The sequence below is a fragment of the Haliotis rufescens genome, unplaced genomic scaffold (genome assembly GCF_023055435.1).
Source record: "Haliotis rufescens isolate VD_foot unplaced genomic scaffold, xgHalRufe1.0.p SCAF_9, whole genome shotgun sequence".
Taxonomy (NCBI): domain Eukaryota; kingdom Metazoa; phylum Mollusca; class Gastropoda; order Lepetellida; family Haliotidae; genus Haliotis; species Haliotis rufescens.
The window spans coordinates 28,562,054-28,581,992 of NW_025964383.1; the positions used below are offsets into that span (position 1 = coordinate 28,562,054).

A 19,939-nucleotide genomic window follows, 5' to 3' on the forward strand; every position below is an offset into this window, starting at 1 on the left:
AGTACATCATTGTCATACATTGTAGGAGAGCACTACGACACTCTATTCATAAAGTACATCATTGTTACACATTGTAGGAGAGCACAACGACACTGTATCCATACAGTACATCATTGTCATACATTGAAGGAGAGCACAACGACACTGTATCCATACAGTACACCATTGTCATACATTGAAGGAGAGCACCGTGACACTGTGTCCATACAGTACATCATTGTCATACATTGAAGGAGAGCACCGTGACACTGTATCCATACAGTACACCATTGTCATACATTAAAGGAGAGCACCGTGACACTGTGTCCATACAGTACATCATTGTCATACATTGAAGGAGAGCACAACGACACTGTATCCATACAGTACACCATTGTCATACATTGAAGGAGAGCACCGTGACACTGTATCCATACAGTACATCAATGTCATACATTGAAGGAGAGCACCGTGACACTATGTCCATACAGTACATCAATGTCATACATTGAAGGAGAGCACCGTGACACTGTATCCATACAGTACATCATTGTCATACATTGAAGGAGAGCACCGTGACACTGTATCCATACAGTACATCAATGTCATACATTGAAGGAGAGCACAACGACACTGTATCCATACAGTACATCATTGTCACACATTGTATGAGAGCACCGTGACACTGTATTCATACAGTACACCATTGTCATACATTGAAGGAGAGCACCGTGACACTGTATCCATACAGTACACCATAGTCATACATTGAAGGAGAGCACCGTGACACTGTATCCATACAGTACACCATAGTCATACATTGAAGGAGAGCACCGTGACACTGTATCCATACAGTACATCAATGTCATACATTGTATGAGAGCACTACGACACTGTATCCATACAGTACATCATTGTCATACATTGAAGGAGAGCACCGTGACACTGTATCCATACAGTACATCATTGTCATACATTGAAGGAGAGCACAACGACACTGTATCCATACAGTACACCATTGTCATACATTGAAGGAGAGCACCGTGACACTGTATCCATACAGTACATCAATGTCATACATTGTATGAGAGCACTACGACACTGTATCCATACAGTACATCATTGTCATACATTGAAGGAGAGCACTACGACACTGTATCCATACAGTACATCATTGTCATACATTGAAGGAGAGCACTACGACACTGTATCCATACAGTACATCATTGTCATACATTGAAGGAGAGCACCGTGACACTGTATCCATACAGTACACCATAGTCATACATTGAAGGAGAGCACCGTGACACTGTATCCATACAGTACATCAATGTCATACATTGTATGAGAGCACTACGACACTGTATCCATACAGTACATCAATGTCATACATTGTATGAGAGCACTACGACACTGTATCCATACAGTACATCATTGTCATACATTGAAGGAGAGCACAACGACACTGTATCCATACAGTACACCATTGTCATACATTGTATGAGAGCACAACGACACTGTGTCCATACAGTACATCATTGTCATACATTGTAGGAGAGCATAACGACACTGTATCCATACAGTACATCATTGTCATACATTGTAGGAGAGCACCGTGACACTGTATCCATACAGTACACCATAGTCATACATTGAAGGAGAGCACCGTGACACTGTATCCATACAGTACATCAATGTCATACATTGTATGAGAGCACTACGACACTGTATCCATACAGTACATCATTGTCATACATTGAAGGAGAGCACAACGACACTGTATCCATACAGTACATCATTGTCATACATTGTAGGAGAGCATAACGACACTGTATCCATACAGTACATCATTGTCATACATTGTAGGAGAGCACCGTGACACTGTATCCATACAGTACACCATAGTCATACATTGAAGGAGAGCACCGTGACACTGTATCCATACAGTACATCAATGTCATACATTGTATGAGAGCACTACGACACTGTATCCATACAGTACATCATTGTCATACATTGAAGGAGAGCACCGTGACACTGTATCCATACAGTACACCATAGTCATACATTGAAGGAGAGCACAACGACACTGTATCCATACAGTACATCAATGTCATACATTGAAGGAGAGCACTACGACACTGTGTCCATACAGTACACCATTGTCATACATTGTAGAAGCACCGTGACACTGTATCCATACAGTACATCATTGTCATACATTGTAGGGGAGCACCGTGACACTGTATCCATACAGTACACCATTGTCATACATTGTATGAGAGCACCGTGACACTGTATCCATACAGTACATCATTGTAGGTGATCGTGTTGCTACATATTGATAGGTGATCATACTGCAACATATTGATAGGTGATCATGATTCTACATATTGACAGGTGATCATGATTCTACATATTGACAGGTGATCATGATTCTACATATTGATAGGTGATCATGATTCTACATATAGACAGGTGATCAAACTGCAACATATTGACAGGTGATCATGACTCTACATATTGACAGGTGATCATACTGCAACATATTGATAGGTGATCATGACTCTACATATAGACAGGTGATCATACTGCAACATATTGATAGGTGATCATGTTGCTACATCTTGACAGGTGATCATGATGCTACATATTGAAAAGTTCTGGTAACATTAGCAAAGTTTTATAAAGCACTTGTTAAAGTGGGGAGGTTTCGGAATGTCTCAAGAGAAACACTGTCCTGCCCTCAAAATGGCTTTGTTGCCAGACTAATGACAGTATAAACGAACAGTCTAAACATATTTAGCGACACGGTAATAAACAGTTTCTTTGTATTCAGTCTTGTTAATATCCTAATGAAATATATTATCTTTAAAATCCTCCGGTGTTTTTTTTCGATTGGATTATTCAAATCTTCAAGCTATACTCGTCGTCCATGTGGCTGAAATGTGACATATCTGAACAGATTTATCTGCTGATAATATCCAGACACGTTTAAATCTCTTTTTCGAGGACATCGCGGCCTAGATTCGTGATTACAGCTCATAGCAGTCAATCCCGAGCACAATGTCGACGCTCGTCTGACACAATACAGCCAACAGTGTTTGAGAGAACAATAGCAACTATGTTTTAACTGCAGACTTACTGTACGATGCACTTGTTTGTGGCCTGCTATAAGTTGTCGTTGTGCGAATACGTTCAATGCGGCTTGCGAGTTAACACCTGCTCGGTGAGCCTTAAAGTCACATGGTTAGATACGCAAATTGCACATGACCCGTTTTGCAAAGCTGCATGGATTTCAAAATTTTTCGACGTCGCTGTTCTGTGTGGTAATTGATCGCCCCGGGACCAGTCGTGCTCTAGGATGCGTAACGAACCCAACACGCATTTGTCCGACATCCTAAGTGTACACAAAGTACACCTGTCACGACAGTTTCCACGACGACCAACTCCCAACCACACCCAATCCCCGACCTCATACAGTTCTGCTTAACACACATTGCGTCCTGCACGTACAAAGAATGCTGTGTTGTAACAAAATATGCGTTGATTTGGATTCATTTGCAGTTATATTTATACTGGCTTCCCGTATTTAGACACGCTCAATGGCCTCGCTGTTCTGAATATCTGCACTGACTCATAATGACGGGTGAGTTGTGAAGCTGGAGAACGGGAAGAGATTAAATTGATGCGCATATAAACATAAAGATACGTACATGTACACTGTCACCTAGCGTGACACATACAGTGATGTGTTTTGTCTAATGCCGCACTCAGCGATATTCAGCTATATGACGGCGATCCGTAATCAAGTCTGTATCAGACAATCCAGTGATTGACATCAATAGCATCTATCCGAGCAATTAGGATTCGATGCGCGCGCTGGTGTAAAACAGATGTATCGCAGGGACAGGCAAGCCCGATTTTGAGTAAGTGAATAGGGTTTTACGCCTATCTGAGAAACAGTCCAGGCCTATCACAGCCGCTGACATCTGATAGGCACGCCACACCTTATACCCCTAAGGGGCGGTCGGGTAGCCTGGTGGTTAAAGCGTTCGCTCGTCACGCCGAAGACCCGGGTTCGATTCCCGACATGGGTACAATGTGTGAAGCCCATTTGTGGTGTCCCCCGCCGTGATATTGCTGGAATATTGCTAAAAGCGGCGTAAAACTATACTCACTCACTCACTCACTCAATTATACCCTTACAGCGGAATCGAACCCTGTTTTCGGCGTGACGAGTGGAGACATCAACCACTAACCTACCCAACCGCCATTGCTAACTGCGGGCACATTTGTGACTTTGCATCCCTGTTGTTTGACATCTGGAGTATTTAGTATTTATGACTTTTTGTTCCATTATCTTCGTTATCAGTGTAAATTGCACACCTGACATCACCACAAAACTACGTGGTATATTTGTCGTTGCGGGGCACTCAAAGAGACGAGCACAAGTCAAAATGGCGCCCACTCCTCGTACAGGTGATGTTTAACATGTATGACCCCGAAAGGCGCCTACCTACCCACGTCCTCAAAGATTAACTCAAAATGTTTGTTCTTTTATGGAAAGCACCTTTCTGCTGATATTGACAAACTGAGTCGGTCTACATAAAAGCAATTCTTCTTTATTTAACAGATAAGGACTTAAGCATTGTGTGGTTTCTGATATGTGGGTGTCGTTGAGTATTTGATTTTAGAAATTAAAATTAAAATTTAATATTAAACAGAATATTAATCAGAAAACACAGCTTTATTGTTTTTGTAAATACAAAATGTTGAAGATTATCATGGTAACAGTCTCTATCTTCGGGCACAGCTGTGAGACATGCGCTAGAATAGCAGCAAACGTTGACATCTAATTAAATCAAACAATTTCTGAAACATTTTAATCAAACGCAATGTTATACGGTAGCTTTTCCCCCCAATATTCACGTCGTAATGCCGAATGTTTGGGAAAAGTATTAAGACGTGGCAACATAATAATAAAATATATTTGGCAATGTTTTTATTCGTAATTGAAAAAACATATACCGTCATGATCCTCTGTTAATAACCAAATCTATTGTTTGAAGGCAAAAACGTCTCAATTATTACTTGAAATATCCTGACCAGTGAAATCAAGTAGAACAGTGCCGTAAAATTCATAATGTGCGCCTGTGCTTGTCTTTGTAAACGTTAATCCAGAGCGTTATTTTTCTTGATTCATTAACCACCCCCCCCAACACACACACACACACACACACTTTCTATTTTGCTTCATTTCTCGACCCACCATTTCCCTCTCACTATCTCAGAGTCACACTCTACCCAGTTCTTCTGTTTCTAGGTCTCTCCGCCATAGGTATACTGTGTCTGAGTTGGGTATCTCAGAGGGCTGGCACTTTAAACCTGACTAGTATAAGTAGACAGACAGCCCAAATCAGTGTTGCTATGATTTGTTTGTTTGTTGTTTAACGCCGCACTCAGCAATATTCCGGTTATTTGACGGCGGTCTGTAATAAATCGAGTCTGGACCAGACAATCCAGTGATTGACATCATGAGCATCGATCCACGTAATTGGGATACGATGACATGTATCAACCAAGTCAGCGAGCCTGACCACCCGATCCCGTTAGTCGCCTCTTACGACAAGCATAGTCGCCTTTTATGGCAAGCATGGGTTGCTGAAGACCTATTCTACCCCGCATCTTCACGGGTCGTGTGTGTAGAGAACGTGAAGTTAAACCTCATCGGACCTCACCTCTCTATCCATCTTTCCATCTCTTTCTTACCCTCTTTAGGGGCACGGGTCTAAGGCGCCTTGATTAGCTGTGCGGAGTTGCGTCCCTTGGATACGCCAGGAACCTATGATCGTGAGTTTGAATCCCGGTTCACACCAATTATGTTTCTAGGTTCGGAAGCATCATTCCCGTGCTTGTGGGTTTTACCAAAGCAGTAAACGTCAGAGACCTCCCACATCAAGCTGACACGCCGTGATATAACTGGAATACTGTTCAGAGCGACTTTAAACCCAACTCTCTCGCTCTCCTTCTCCTCCCCTTCCTTGATCTCCCTTTCACTCCATCTTTGAGATGTTTTCTTGTTCTGTATGTTCTCATCTCTCTTACTGAGGCTTAATTTCTCTGTCACATATGCCCCCACCCCCGCTCTCTCTTCTCTTCACGGGGCGGTTGGGTAGCCTAGTGGTTAAAGCGTTCGCTCGTCACGCCGAAGACCCGGGTTCGAAAACGGACATGGGTACAGTGTGTGAACCCCATTTATGGTGTCTCCCGCCTTGATATTGCTTGAATATTGCCGAAAGCGGCGTACAACCATACCCAGTCACTCACTCACTCCTCCATTTATGGGGGGCACGGGTGGCCCAGTCGTCTAAGGCGCCGCGATTCGCTGTGCAGAGTTGCGTCCCTTGGGCACGCCAGAAACCTATGATTGTGGGTTCGAATCCCGGTTCGCCCCGATTATGTTTCTAGGTTTGTCAGCACCATACCCGTGCTCGTGGGTTTCACCAAAGTGGTAAACGTCTGAGACCTGTATCACTTGGGGCTTTCCTCCCACATTGAGCTGACACGCCGTGATATAACTGGAATAATGTTAAAAGCGGCGTTAAACCCAACTCACTCACTCACTCACTCCTCCATTTATGTCATAAGCATTAGATTATAATTATAAGATGTATTTTGAAACACAATTTTGAAGAAGTTAAATTGCTATTGATTCAAACTCAAGTTATCTATAGAATATGACGAATGTCAGCCATTGTTCACTTTCACAGAGACCCAAAGACATATTTATGAGGCCCCATGTTCCCTGAAACAGGATTGCTGGGGTCTCATAAATCAGATAACGTAATGGCCATAAAACGGAAAATGCCTCCATTAAACATACCGTGAGGTGAAATTGGGTTTTTACGTCGCGTCCAAGATTATTGCACTTATATAGCGACGTGCATGCACGTGTGTGTGTGTGGTTGCTTGTACTAGTAGGGACTGATGCAAACTTATAGTGCTAGCTCACTGAGATACCATGCCGCAGTTTAACATGAATACCCCACTCAGACACAGTATACTGACTCCGAGCCGACCAGTCCTTATTTTAGCCCCTTAATGCCGAGCGCCAGACAGGGTAACAACAAGTACCATCTTTTAACGTCTTTTGGTATGACGCGGCACGGATATTGTGCTGGTAGCCTAGGAACATAATATGGGCGTATCTCGGGATTCGAACCCACGATCACTGGTGTCCAGCACGCCTAACGGGAGGAAACTATGCAAGGCACCGAGGACAACTTTGTCAACTGTGCCGCGTCAGTGTTATTAAGTTCTTCGTTTGTTTGTTGTTTAACGCCGCACTCAGCAATATTCCAGTTATATGACGGCGGTCTGTAAATAATCGAGTCTGGACCAGACAATTCAGTGATTGACATCATGAGCAATCAGCACCACGCAAATGGGACCGATGACACGCATCAACCAAGTCAGCGAGCCTGACCACCCGATCCCGTTAGTCGCCTCTTACGAAAAGCATGGGTTGCTGAAAAGCTATTCTATCCCGGATCTTCACGGGCCTGTTATTAAGTACTAGTATGTTTGTGCTGTTGGTACTTGGACCGCAGACAACAGGGTTGTTAGCAGTCATGAGAAAATTTCCTTCTGTATTGTGTTGCGTGGCAAATCTACCATTAGCTGCAGACCAGTCAAAGCTGTTTGAGTAATATATATAAATAATAAGTCAATACATTTCACGTGTCAAATCAACAAAATAAGATTTCTATTCAGGGACATGATGAGTGAGTTAAAATGTCACACCTCACATCGGTAATATTTCACAATTACTCAGCTATATGACGGCGGTCTGTAAATAATCGAGTCTTGACCAGACAACCCTGTGATTGACATCATGAGCATCGATCATGCAATAGACCGATCCAGTCTGTCAATCAAAATAGGCAAATGAGTCAGTTTGAACCAATCAGAAAGCCGGGCGCGCTTTGCGGATTTGTCAGAATCGCTTCCGGGGTCAAACGACACCCGAGAAGCGACATGGCTAAGGTTTGTGCTATTTTCACTCGCGATATCCATTACGTATCGCTGGGATTAGATGTATACCTTTACCCAAATCCACAGGGTCGGGAGAAAAATGTTTGAGGCTGATCAAGATGTGCGGTAGGCCTCACCATCAGTTAAATGTCGCCACCATCTTCCACGGGACCCACGTCTGCTCGAAGGTGAGAATTTGCACGAATTTGCGCACTTTTGCACTTGTGCATACTCAATACGGGTAAATGACAACACGTAGCAAATTATGATTTTACGCAGGTTATAAACAAGGATAATGCTTGTAACTACAAAATCCTTTTTGATTTATGTGTTTTGGCAACATCGGGCATTGAGTTAGCAGGTCATCTTGCTGAAATGAGACACGCGAGACGGCCGTGACACACTGTAAATAAATATGACAGTGATCTGATTTCGGTTAGTGCAAAACGAAATCTACTATAATATACATTTAAGTACATTCTAGTGGAAATTGTATTCCTTTCTCTTAGATATGATTTATTTTGTTACAGATTATGTACAGATATGATTTTGTTTCAAAATCCCACAAATCACAATAAGCTTAAGCCTACAGATTAATATCGCAAATTACTCAAGCATAATATTGCAAATTACTCTAGCAGTAATAAATCTTTAAACATAGAAATATAATCATTGTCAATGGTTTTCATTCCGAAACATCTTTCAATTTTAAGTTCCCATTAAATCATGCTTTGACTATTTCAGCATTTCTTTGAAGAGACAAGACCCATGCAGTAATGAATTACCTGATCCTATTCTTGTGAAATGGAATCATCCCTTCAAGGTTAGAAAGAAGAAAATAAAAATTTCGTGAGAAGGAAGTGAATTACTGAAATATTTTTACAGATTGAAATAAAAAAAATCTTAGTTGATATAAGAAAATTATTGGTTCAGAATTGTTTGCAACATAAGTTATTCACTGGTAGTGGAAGCTTACTGATATACATTTTAGTGAAACAATATAACTGTTAAAAAACGATTTTGAGTCTCAAGTCATTTTAATTAATTTACTCGAAATAATAGCAAGTTTTTTTTATGAACTCAGAGTAACATGGTCAAGTAATGAAGTAAATTATAATCTAATCAAGTTATTAATGATTATTCCAACCAGTTATTTAATTGATGCCGTATAAAAAGTAAGATTAATATGATTTAATTGCACTAACAAACAAACACTAAATGTTTGATGTTACAACATTCACCTGGTATAAAACTTAGCTTGTTGGTTCTTTCTATAGGACATAAAATTATTAAAAGAATACTTTTTAAATAACATATTTTTAAAAAAGATAGTGTTGAAAGTGATTACCAGTATCATAACGCTTGATACTTATTACAAGATACATTTCTTTTGTAAAAACAAAGGCAGTATCTTTTTCTCACACCCTGATCAGGCATTATCCAAGAGTGCCTGATCAATTTTGATACAGAATATATTATATAATTCTTAAAACATTTCATATATAACTGTGAATATTGAAATGTATTCAACCCAAAATGTAATTCTTTACCTTGATTTGAGGAGATTGTCAATATTTTATAATTGAGCAAGAACTAGTGTTTATTAAGGATGTTGGTTATTTACATATTGTTCAAGGTTTGGTTATGATTATGTTGAGAATGAGCTTTATATTTACTTCACAGTGATTTGGCTGGCTTCAGGACATTTTCAAGTGGGGTTTTAGGACATTATGGATGACAATCAGTCAGTATCCTAGACAAGGAACTGGTCTTAATCCCTGTCTGTGTGTATTTTTATAACATCCATAAATTCTCTTCCTTATGATATATTTGTTGTACTTAATTTACATGTTTAGTTGTTAACAGTAATAATTCTTGGATTCATGACAAGTCTTTGGAACAAAAGATCATATACGAATTTTAATTTGTGTTGTATATTTTATCAATGCAAATTAATGGCAAATTAACCACGGCAGTTACAGGTGCTCATTTTATCTTGGATCGTCTCAAAGTTTTCCACTGTTCTCACATCCATGTACCTAAATACTGGCAGTTTATTAAGTCCAGTATTCTGGAAGTGTGACCGGGGAATTTTATCTAAATTTAGAATTCCAAACTAAGTGCCCTTGGCAAACAGATTGGGGAAAAAACTAATAACATAATTTCCTTACATTCTGCATTATATCAGGATGGCATGGGAATGATAAAACTTTTGAAGAGGGATAGTTTACTGACATCTGATACAGATTTGGGGCTGAATATCAGCCTCTGAGCAGGTCTAGATTTATTCCTGGCGACATGCCCGACCCCATGTTCCAGATGCCCAAATAAAATATATGTTATGATTCATTATATCATAAAAACCAATGTAGCAGTGAGGAAAATTATGTACTGCTTTGATTTTATCACCTATTCTTTTATGTGTATTCATTAAAAAGACCCACCAACTCTATGACTTTCAGGTTATATTTGTTTTACTCAGAGCAGACAAAGAACGTGGGCAATGTAACTGTTGACAATCAATTTATAGATATCCACATGATTTGTAACGTGTGCTTGTGTTTACGGTTTCCAGTACTTCCATACACTTAAATTACGATGGAAAGTAAAAACAAAATCTAGTTACCCCACCCTTGGATGAATAACATATTATTGACATGCTGTAAATTGACAATATAGTATGCTCTGCCTGATATGAGTGCTTCGAAGTAGTGCACGCTTCAGTCTTGGTGACTTCCTCATTGACTGATACACCATTACATCGGACTTATGACTCATTCTCACTCCCGATATGCAATTTGACAACTAAACTAGAACTCAAAACATATACTATATAACTCTCTTTAGATATTTTTGACACACGACTGGTAACAAAGCATTCCGAGGCGAATTCATCGCCCGCGCATTCAAGTTTTGCCGGCTGTGACGCCACAGCGAATAGCCAGAAACGCCTAAAACCAGGACGGCAGCTTGTGGGCGGGGCCTATCGGTCGGGGCTGGATCGGTCTTTTGGGATACGATGACATGCATTAACCAAGTAAGCGAGCCTGACCACCCGATCCCGTTAGTCGCCTTTTACGGCAAGAATGGATTGGTGAAGACCTACTCTTCCCTGGATCTTCACGAGTCGGCCATATCATGACGAGATCAAAGACATAAGGATGGATATTGGAATAGAATTCCTCTTACGAAACGTCAACAACACAATACCAAGAAGGATACAGGTCCGGACAGGAAAATATGAGACATTCCTAAGACAATGGCCCAGTAATAAACAATGAGTATTTCATCAGTTGTACCCACACCCCAGAAACTGACCGGAATCTCGGGAAACATTCGTTGATAATTGAGTGAGTGAGTTAAGTTTAACGCCGCTTTTAACAGTATTCCAGTTAAATTCCACTTCGGTGAAACCCACGAGCACGCGTATGGTGCTGATAAACCTAGAAACATAATCGGGGCGAACCTGGATTCGAACCCACAATCATAGGTTTCTGGCGTGCCCAAGGGACGTAACTCTGCACAGCAAGTCGCGGCGCCTTAGACGACTGGGCCACCCGTGCCCCCACCATTCGTAGATAATTTCTTACATGAATCATAGACGCAAAAAGAGCAAGCTATATGTCTAGTCTGGCATAACCTTTCTTGAAGCATAAAACATCAGACATGGTAAACACAATTTATGGATAACTTCTTTATTGTACTATTGTACTATTGTAGGGGCGGTTGGGTAGCCTAGTGGTTAAAGCGTTCGCTCGTCACGCCGGAGTCCCGGGTTCGATTCCCGACGTGGGTACAATATGTGAAGCCCATTACTGGTGTTTCCCGTCGTGATATTGCTGGAATATTGCTAAAAGCGGCGTAAAACCATACTCACTCACTTTTCCAGCAAGAGTAGTGTGTACAGAATGGCATATGGTAGTCCCTTATCCTTCACATTGTGTCAACTTTGTCATTAGTCAACTTCTAAGAAAGGCCCTCAAACAATTCATAATACATCTGACTCCAGGGCCCAGCTGCACAAAGCGATCTTAGCGCTTAGATGATCGTAACTCCCATACTTTAACATAGGCTTACAATAGTCTTAGCGCTAAGATGATCGTAACTCCCATACTTTAACATAGGCTTACAATAGTCGTAGCACTAAGATCGCTTTGTGCAAGTGGGCCCAACAGAGACAAAATGTAATGCTAAATGTTTAAGGCAAGAAAAAAAGGTCACATTTCAAATGATGTTTAAATTGCCCCTTGTTGGGCTAAGGTGTCCGTTTCGACTTCAAAATGTTCTGCCAGTCTTAAGAAAAACTCTTAGTGACGTTCGAATTAAACGTCTTCACGAGTAGTGAACACGCAATAAGGCGACTACTGGGTTCTTTAAACTCATTAACAATCCCTACAAGACCCTAGGCAGTGAAGTTAGCTGCTGAGATAGGAGTATGAGTGATAAAGTCTTAGAACATTTAGTTGCTGATGCCGAGATGTATGGGCTAGAGAAACTTTAGCTGTTGAGACAGGGGCGTATGTGAAAGCTTGTGATGCCGGTTTGTATGGTATGCAGTTAATTCAGCTGCTGAGACAGGTGTTTGGGATACAGTTAATTCAGCTGCTGAGACAGGTGTTTGGGATACAGTTAATTCAGCTGCTGTGGCAGGTGTTTGGGATACAGATAATTCAGCTGCTGAGACAGGTGTTTGGGATACAGATAATTCAGCTGCTGTGGCAGGTGTTTGGGATACAGATAATTCAGCTGCTGAGACAGGTGTTTTGGATACAGTTAATTCAGCTGCTGAGACAGGTGTTTGGGATACAGTTAATTCAGCTGCTGAGACAGGTGTTTGGGATACAGTTAATTCAGCTGCTGAGACAGGTGTTTGGGATACAGATAATTCAGCTGCTGAGACAGGTGTTTGGGATACAGTTAATTCAGCTGCTGAGACAGGTGTTTGGGATACAGTTAATTCAGCTGCTGAGAAAGGTGTTTGGGATACAGTTAATTCAGCTGCTGTGGCAGGTGTTTGGGATACAGTTAATTCAGCTGCTGAGACAGGTGTTTGGGATACAGATAATTCAGCTGCTGAGACAGGTGTTTGGGATACAGTTAATTCAGCTGCTGAGACAGGTGTTTGGGATACAGTTAATTCAGCTGCTGAGACAGGTGTTTGTGATACAGTTAATTCAGCTGCTGAGACAGGTGTTTGGGATACAGTTAATTCAGACCTTCCACAACTTGCGTCTTTTCTACTTGCGCAGTGCGTACGGGATACTTATCAGAAAACACCGACTTCCTGCTCGCTTCCACCATTGTTTCCGGAATCAAGAACATAGCGCGTGTCACATTCAAGACATTCTACAGTAATTAAATGCTGGACAATCGTGAGAGCACTGACATTTATTATAGGGCCTGTTATTTACTGCTGCCGTCACTAATCTGACTTATTGCTTTGCCTTTTAAGAGTGTAAACTTGTGTAAACACTGTGTATCAATATATTGTGTTAACTAGTCTTTGTGTGGTAGGTTACCGATTTCACAATCGAGTTCTGTAAGAACCGATTCATTCCTGGGTTAACCTTTGTGATTCAATTTGGAAATCAACAAACATTTTGACCGATGCAGGATTATATGTCAGGGACATTACTGAGCTGCTGGTGTAGGATTATATGTCAGGGACATTACTGAGCTGCTGGTGCAGGATTATATGTCAGGGATGTTACTGAGCTGCTGGTGTAGGATTATATGTCAGGGATGTTACTGAGCTGCTGGTGCAGGATTATATGTCAGGGATGTTACTGAGCTGCTGGTGTAGGATTATATGTCAGGGATGTTACTGAGCTGCTGGTGTAGGATTATATGTCAGGGATGTTACTGAGCTGCTGGTGTAGTATTATATGTCAGAGATATTACCAGGCTGCTGGTGTAGGATTATATGTCTGGGACATTACTGAGCTGCTGGAGCAGGATTATATGTCAGGGATGTTACTGAGCTGCCGATGTTAAAATAACCTTGAATTCAGGAAAATAAAACAAAAAAACATCCAAATTTAATTAGAAAATATGCATGATTATCACCTGTTTGCCTGCCAAGGGCACGTGTTTTCGAATCCTAGATAAATCTCTTTAGGCACAAAGCAGTGACTTATCCGGCTCTCTCCGCTGTCCAGGGAACAGTCAGATATATAGTTTAGAGTAACATGGCATGGGCATGGGGTCCCATACTGGTTGCAATACATTTCCAAATACTTTCCATGACATATAACACGTGCTCAGAAGCATTCAGCCGGTCACAAATAGGGTTTTACGTGTATTGAAGAAAATCAAACATTGACACTCTGAACTTGGAGACACCATCCAAATAAAGCCAAACCCAGCGATAACAAAAGCAACAAGAGCAACTGAGGACCCCACATAATTATATGTGAGTCAAATCTGTCTCAATCACGAGACCCTACAAAAACCCACCCTCCCCAACATTTACAGTTCCCCCGTCCCCCTAAAAAACAAAAAACAAACAAATCAAAAACACAAATCCTACAACAGCTAAAAAGGCTAACTAACAACAGCAACAAACACCTCCCATAGCGTCCCATTGCAAATGAGCACATTCAACGCTAACAGTTTGAAACGGCGATACGTGTGCACTCCCCGCACATGATACGGCAACAGCGGCTGGCGCACTGCAAGTTGCCTACCACCTGTGTTAATATACATCTATGTAACAGCAGGTTCTATACAAAACGTATCCACGTATAAGTTCGGATAAATGAAAGCAAATACTTACTTGAAACTCGACTTGCTTGTCTGTAAAACACTCTTTTCAATACTTCCCGACACAGTTGCGCGTGCGCAGTTGAAAGGAATGCCTACGTTTCATTCCAGGAAATGAGAGGGGTTTCGATTTCTTAGAAACGGAATACGTTTGAAATACGGCTGTCCCCTTCACATAACTGTTGTGTACTGAGCTACTTTGTACAACACAATCATACTATTGTGAGGTGATATCATTACCGTATTTCCTCTATTAAGGACTGTATCTAGGGGAAGGCCGTGACTCTTATAAAAAAACGGGTTACAAGCAGCTGAAGACTTATCTCAATTGCTGTTAAATCACTAGTCTACTGAACTAATTAATAACTGAGAGAGTTAATTAGTGAATATGGTTTAACACCGATTTTAGCCATATTTCCCTACCCCTACTAAACCTAAATTCCATACTCGTCACAAGAACAAGTGCCGGGCCTGTAATATGCTCTGGCCTACGTTATCCAGACGAAACTCGTTGCAGATGAAATATATTATTAATTTCATATTTCCAAAGCGAGAGAGAGAGAGAGAGAGAGAGAGAGAGAGAGAGAGAGAGAGAGAGAGAGAGAGAGAGAACGAGAGAGAGTTGCATCCTCCAGTGTAACATAATGGTTACCAGGATTACAGGTTACAGCACACGTTTATCGACCTACCTCGCGATCTCCAATCGGCAGAATGTACATACAGATAACAGCTGTTTCATTCAGCTACTGATATCCTGTAGTTGAGGTCGGGGCATGAATATAGACATGCCGAGAGGGAGGCCTAGTGGGACATATTATCAGATGTAGCAGGATCACGAGGTGTTATGCTTCCTCCGTTAGGTTTTATACCACGAGCCGGAACCTTACGAGTGACGCATAAACGCCATGTGCCCTGCGTGATCCTGCAACACAGAATTTATCTCACACACATGTTACAATATGACATTGTGAAATAATTCAAACAAATTCAAAATTGATAGAAAACAGCTGTTGGATTGAGCTGAGGTCAGCTTGAGTTATGTCACGTGCCTTCCGTTAACTCGGAAAAACCGTGCGGCTTTGAAGTAGGGTATAAATGATTTATTCTGCCCCTCAGAAATCCACGTGCAGCCTGCATCGCTCGTGCCGGGTAATAAGAGATTTATTCCACCCCTGAGAAATTTATTACTCAGGCGGGATATTTTATCGAGGTCACGTGGACCAATCAGATCTCATCATCCTGACATGGATTTGATTTCATTTGGTTTGTTCTTTTACGCCGTAATATTCCAGCCATATGACGCCGGTCTGTAAATAATCGAGTCTGGACTGACAGTCTAGTGATTTACATCATGAACATCGATCCACGCAATTGGAATCGATGACTTGCATCAACCAAGTCAGCGAGCCTGACCACCCGATCCCGTTAGTCGCCTTTGACGACAAGCATGGGTTGCTTAAGACCTATTCTACCCCGGATCATCACGAACATTCTGGCATGGAGATATGATAAAACCTTTGCCTATAGGGTCAGGTCATATCTACTCAAAAACAAAAGTTCATGTGACACCAATATTTTAGTGTATTTTTCAAACGGGTAAAGTATGATTTTCAATATTGTAGTACATGCATGGAATCAAGTCACAAAACGCAACTGCTACAGAAAAGCATGCATTCCATGCAAAAGTTGACTTTTATGCACGCCCCATGCATTTCACTGCCCAAGGATGGGAATAGAAACATGTGCGTTGGCGGGATTCCATATGTATTGTTTAGGATCGTGCTGACAACAACCACTCAGAAAAACAACAAAACTACGCAATTATTCAACATTACGAAATGCCACGCCTGTCCGAAAATGAGCGACTGCGAGCCATTGGTATGCTTGAAGCAGGACCGAGTCAACGTGATGTTGCAAGACAATTTAACGTTCACAGATTTGGTGTTTATAGCAACGTTGGCAACAGACGAATGCAGTCAGAGACCATCCTCGGAGTTGCAGGCCACGCGTAACCAATAATCGACAAGACAACTGGATTCGAACAACACACCTACGAAATCGATACCAGCCAGCAACAGTGACTGCAAGAAGCATCCCTGGCCTTCGACGAATATCTTCACAAACCGTACGTCGCCGCCTCAGATGTGCAGGGATTGTCGCCAGAAGACCCGCCAGACGTCCCATTTTGATAGGAAACCACCGTCAGGCACGTCTACAGTGGTGCAGACAGCGTCTACGCTGGACGGCCATGCAGTAGGGACAAGTTTTATTCACTTAAGAGTCTCGTTTTCACCTCAGCCACAGCGATGGGCGGATTCGAGTGTACCGACGTCGAGGTGAACGTTACGTCAATCATTGTGCAATGGAAGAAGATCGGTTCGGGGGCGGCAGCGTTATGGTATGGGGTGGGATTACAGCAAGACAGAGGACCCATTTCATAGTGGATGAGGGAAATCTCTAACGGGATCGGGTGGTCAGTCTAGCTGACTTGGTTGATGAATGTCATCGATCCCAATTTCGTGGTCGATGCTCATGATATTAATCACTGGATTGTCTGGTCCAGACTCGATTATTTACAGACCGCCGTCATGCAGCTGGAATATTGCTGAGTGCGGCGTTAAACAACAAACCAACCAAATCATGACAACCCGCCTAAGCAAATGACCAGTCCGTAAATAGTGTTCAAATTTCTAATGTGTGTATTTGAAAAAAATACTTTTTTATGGCCTCTCCCATATAGTTGTGATAACTTATTTTCGCTGAGCAGTTTTTATCATAAAGCCATAAATAGTAAAACAGTTGCCGTCAAAAACGTTAAGCGGATACACACTGATTGACCGACATACGTCTCTCCCAAAGTCTAATGCACAGGCCTTGACGCGAATGTCGGTCAAACAGCGTGCACCTCGTCACATCTTACAAATCACTGCACATCCCCGCATTTCTGTGTGGTAGTGAGGCGAAGACAAGATGAACGTGGGAGTTTCCCGTGGTTTGTACAACATGCGCTTTATATTCAATCACATGTGCACACGATTCTCGTCAAGCCTGCGCCTGAATGATATAGATTTGCCAATGAAGCATAGTTTACGTTAAACAAAACCGATACAAAACCAAGTTGTTTTAATTGAGATACATATATTTCCTATTCACTTTCCCATACGGGCAGAGAAGCATTTTACCCAACTACCGTCTGGGCCACACACAGCAATATTCCAGCTATTTGAAGGCGGTCTGTAAATAATCGAGTTTGGACAAGACAATGCAGTGATTGACATCATAAGCATCGATCCACACAATTTGGATACGATGACATGTATCAACCAAGTCAGCGAGCCTGACCACCCGATCCCGTTAGTCGCCTTTCACGACAAGCATAGTCGCCTTTTACGGCAAGCATGGGTTGCTGAAGACCTATTCTACCCCGGATTGCATGTGGAAAGGGCTGAAATACGCCAAGTGCCATGTCTGATTTATGGATAGACTAAAATCTAGTCTCTGAAATGAACATATCGTACATAAAAAAACAGTTGTTTAGTTATCTTAATAAAAATATAATAAAAAGGAGCCCAGTGACTCTCTTCATTTCAGCTCATTTCCTGATACTGCAGTGATCTAGACTTGCCAAACATTATAGACTTGCATGGGCTGTATTTGATATATATTTGTATCAGGGTCTGTAAGACAGACTAATTTATGGAGTGAGGAGGCGTTTGTCGTTCGTGTGCAGGGTGGTTGAAACAAGTATTGGCGAGAACGGGTTTTCTTGCATCAACTGACATTGGTTTATCAAGCTTTGTTTGTTTATATTTCTTTGTATAAATTGAAAAAGGAAAGGTTTCCCCTCAAAAGGTTTCAAGAAATAGTGTACAACTCACACCTAAATCAATATTTAAATTCTCTAACTTGTTAATATCATTCTGACTGTATTTTAGATCAGCATATTATCTTACAGTTTACTCAATGTTGAAATAATCGTGTTTGCATAATCGGTATTTTGCAATAAGGAAGTATTTAACTTCCAGTTGCCTCTACCGTTTTTCTGACAAAATGAATTCGAAAAATAGAGCGTAACTGCTGAATGATCAGATTTATATTTCCGTTTTAGAATATCTCTCGACACAAAGAAAACGTCTCGCCGAGCTTGTTGCCTTAGATCACTTTTCAACCAGTTAAACATTGATGGGCCTCACAGTCAAAATGTCGTGAAATTCTCTCCAGACATCGATCAAATCTAATTTCAAAAACCTTTTGTCTCGCCTTTGGGTTACTTATATGCTTGTAAATTTTCTGCGTCAACATCGGGGCTCAGAAATAAGTTCCAATCTCAACAGCCTACAAGAGATTCGTTATTGAAATCCTGAATATGAATAAATAACTTTAAATAAGGGTGGTCACTATTAAGTCCATAAATGTCATTGAAACGTATGACCACTCCTCATGCATTTGATTTATTGGGGCTACTGTACCACTAAGACTCCATTCATGTAACATTACAGGTACATCTTCCTCGGCTCTATGTATATCCTGTAGATATATTATTGAAAAACGTCGTTTCCTCCAAATATTAACAATCTCTTTCGCTTATCTTTTTCTGCTAGGCCCCTACACTTTACAGGAACAACTTTGATAACCATAGTCAATTTGGCATTTGTTATCAACTGAGTTCATGTATGAATATTTTTGCCACCAACTGCTTGGGGAGTGTTTTCCTTTTTTATGTTCACAAAAAATTGTAAAAACGAAACAAAAAACGCAGACATGTCATTTCTCCATGCCCTGGCAACAAAGAAAAAAATATTCAGCGTATGTTATCACACAATTGTGGATAACCATATAATTTCATCACTCTGTCTTAACCCTAGAAAGCCGGGAAAAGTAATGTAACTAGAAACCAGACCAAAATGTTAACTTTCAAAATCAAAGTTTAACCGTTGCTTATTAACACACATACATACATAAAGCGTCAATAAAGTATCAACATGCATCTCCAATACCCGCCCGGTTAGAACAAACACCTAAATTCACAGAACACGTGTTTCATCAGAAAGAAAGAAAAGGCACTCCAGCATGTTTATCAATAAACAGTAAGTGTCGGGTCTAACCTCTGCCATAATAGCTAAAGTTCATCTAGCTATAAGATCGAGCTAGACATGTACAA

At 41.2% G+C, this 19,939-nt stretch overlaps 1 protein-coding gene across 4 annotated transcripts in view; it reads right to left on the bottom strand.

Annotated features, from left to right (window-relative positions):
• Window positions 1-15,637, bottom strand: part of LOC124130602 (postacrosomal sheath WW domain-binding protein-like) — a 30,459-nt gene extending 14,822 nt beyond the window's left edge. The window contains exon 1 of one of the 4 annotated variants that reach the window (XM_046493709.2): window positions 15,468-15,637. The gene's annotated coding sequence lies outside the window, so the exon portion shown is untranslated. Of the gene's footprint in view, window positions 1-3,124; window positions 3,280-14,082; window positions 14,191-14,791; window positions 14,969-15,467 lie in introns of those variants that run through there. The other 3 variants (XM_046493700.2, XM_048390621.1, XM_046493705.2) reach the window with 3 other exon arrangements.
• Window positions 15,638-19,939: the final 4,302 nt, after the last annotated feature.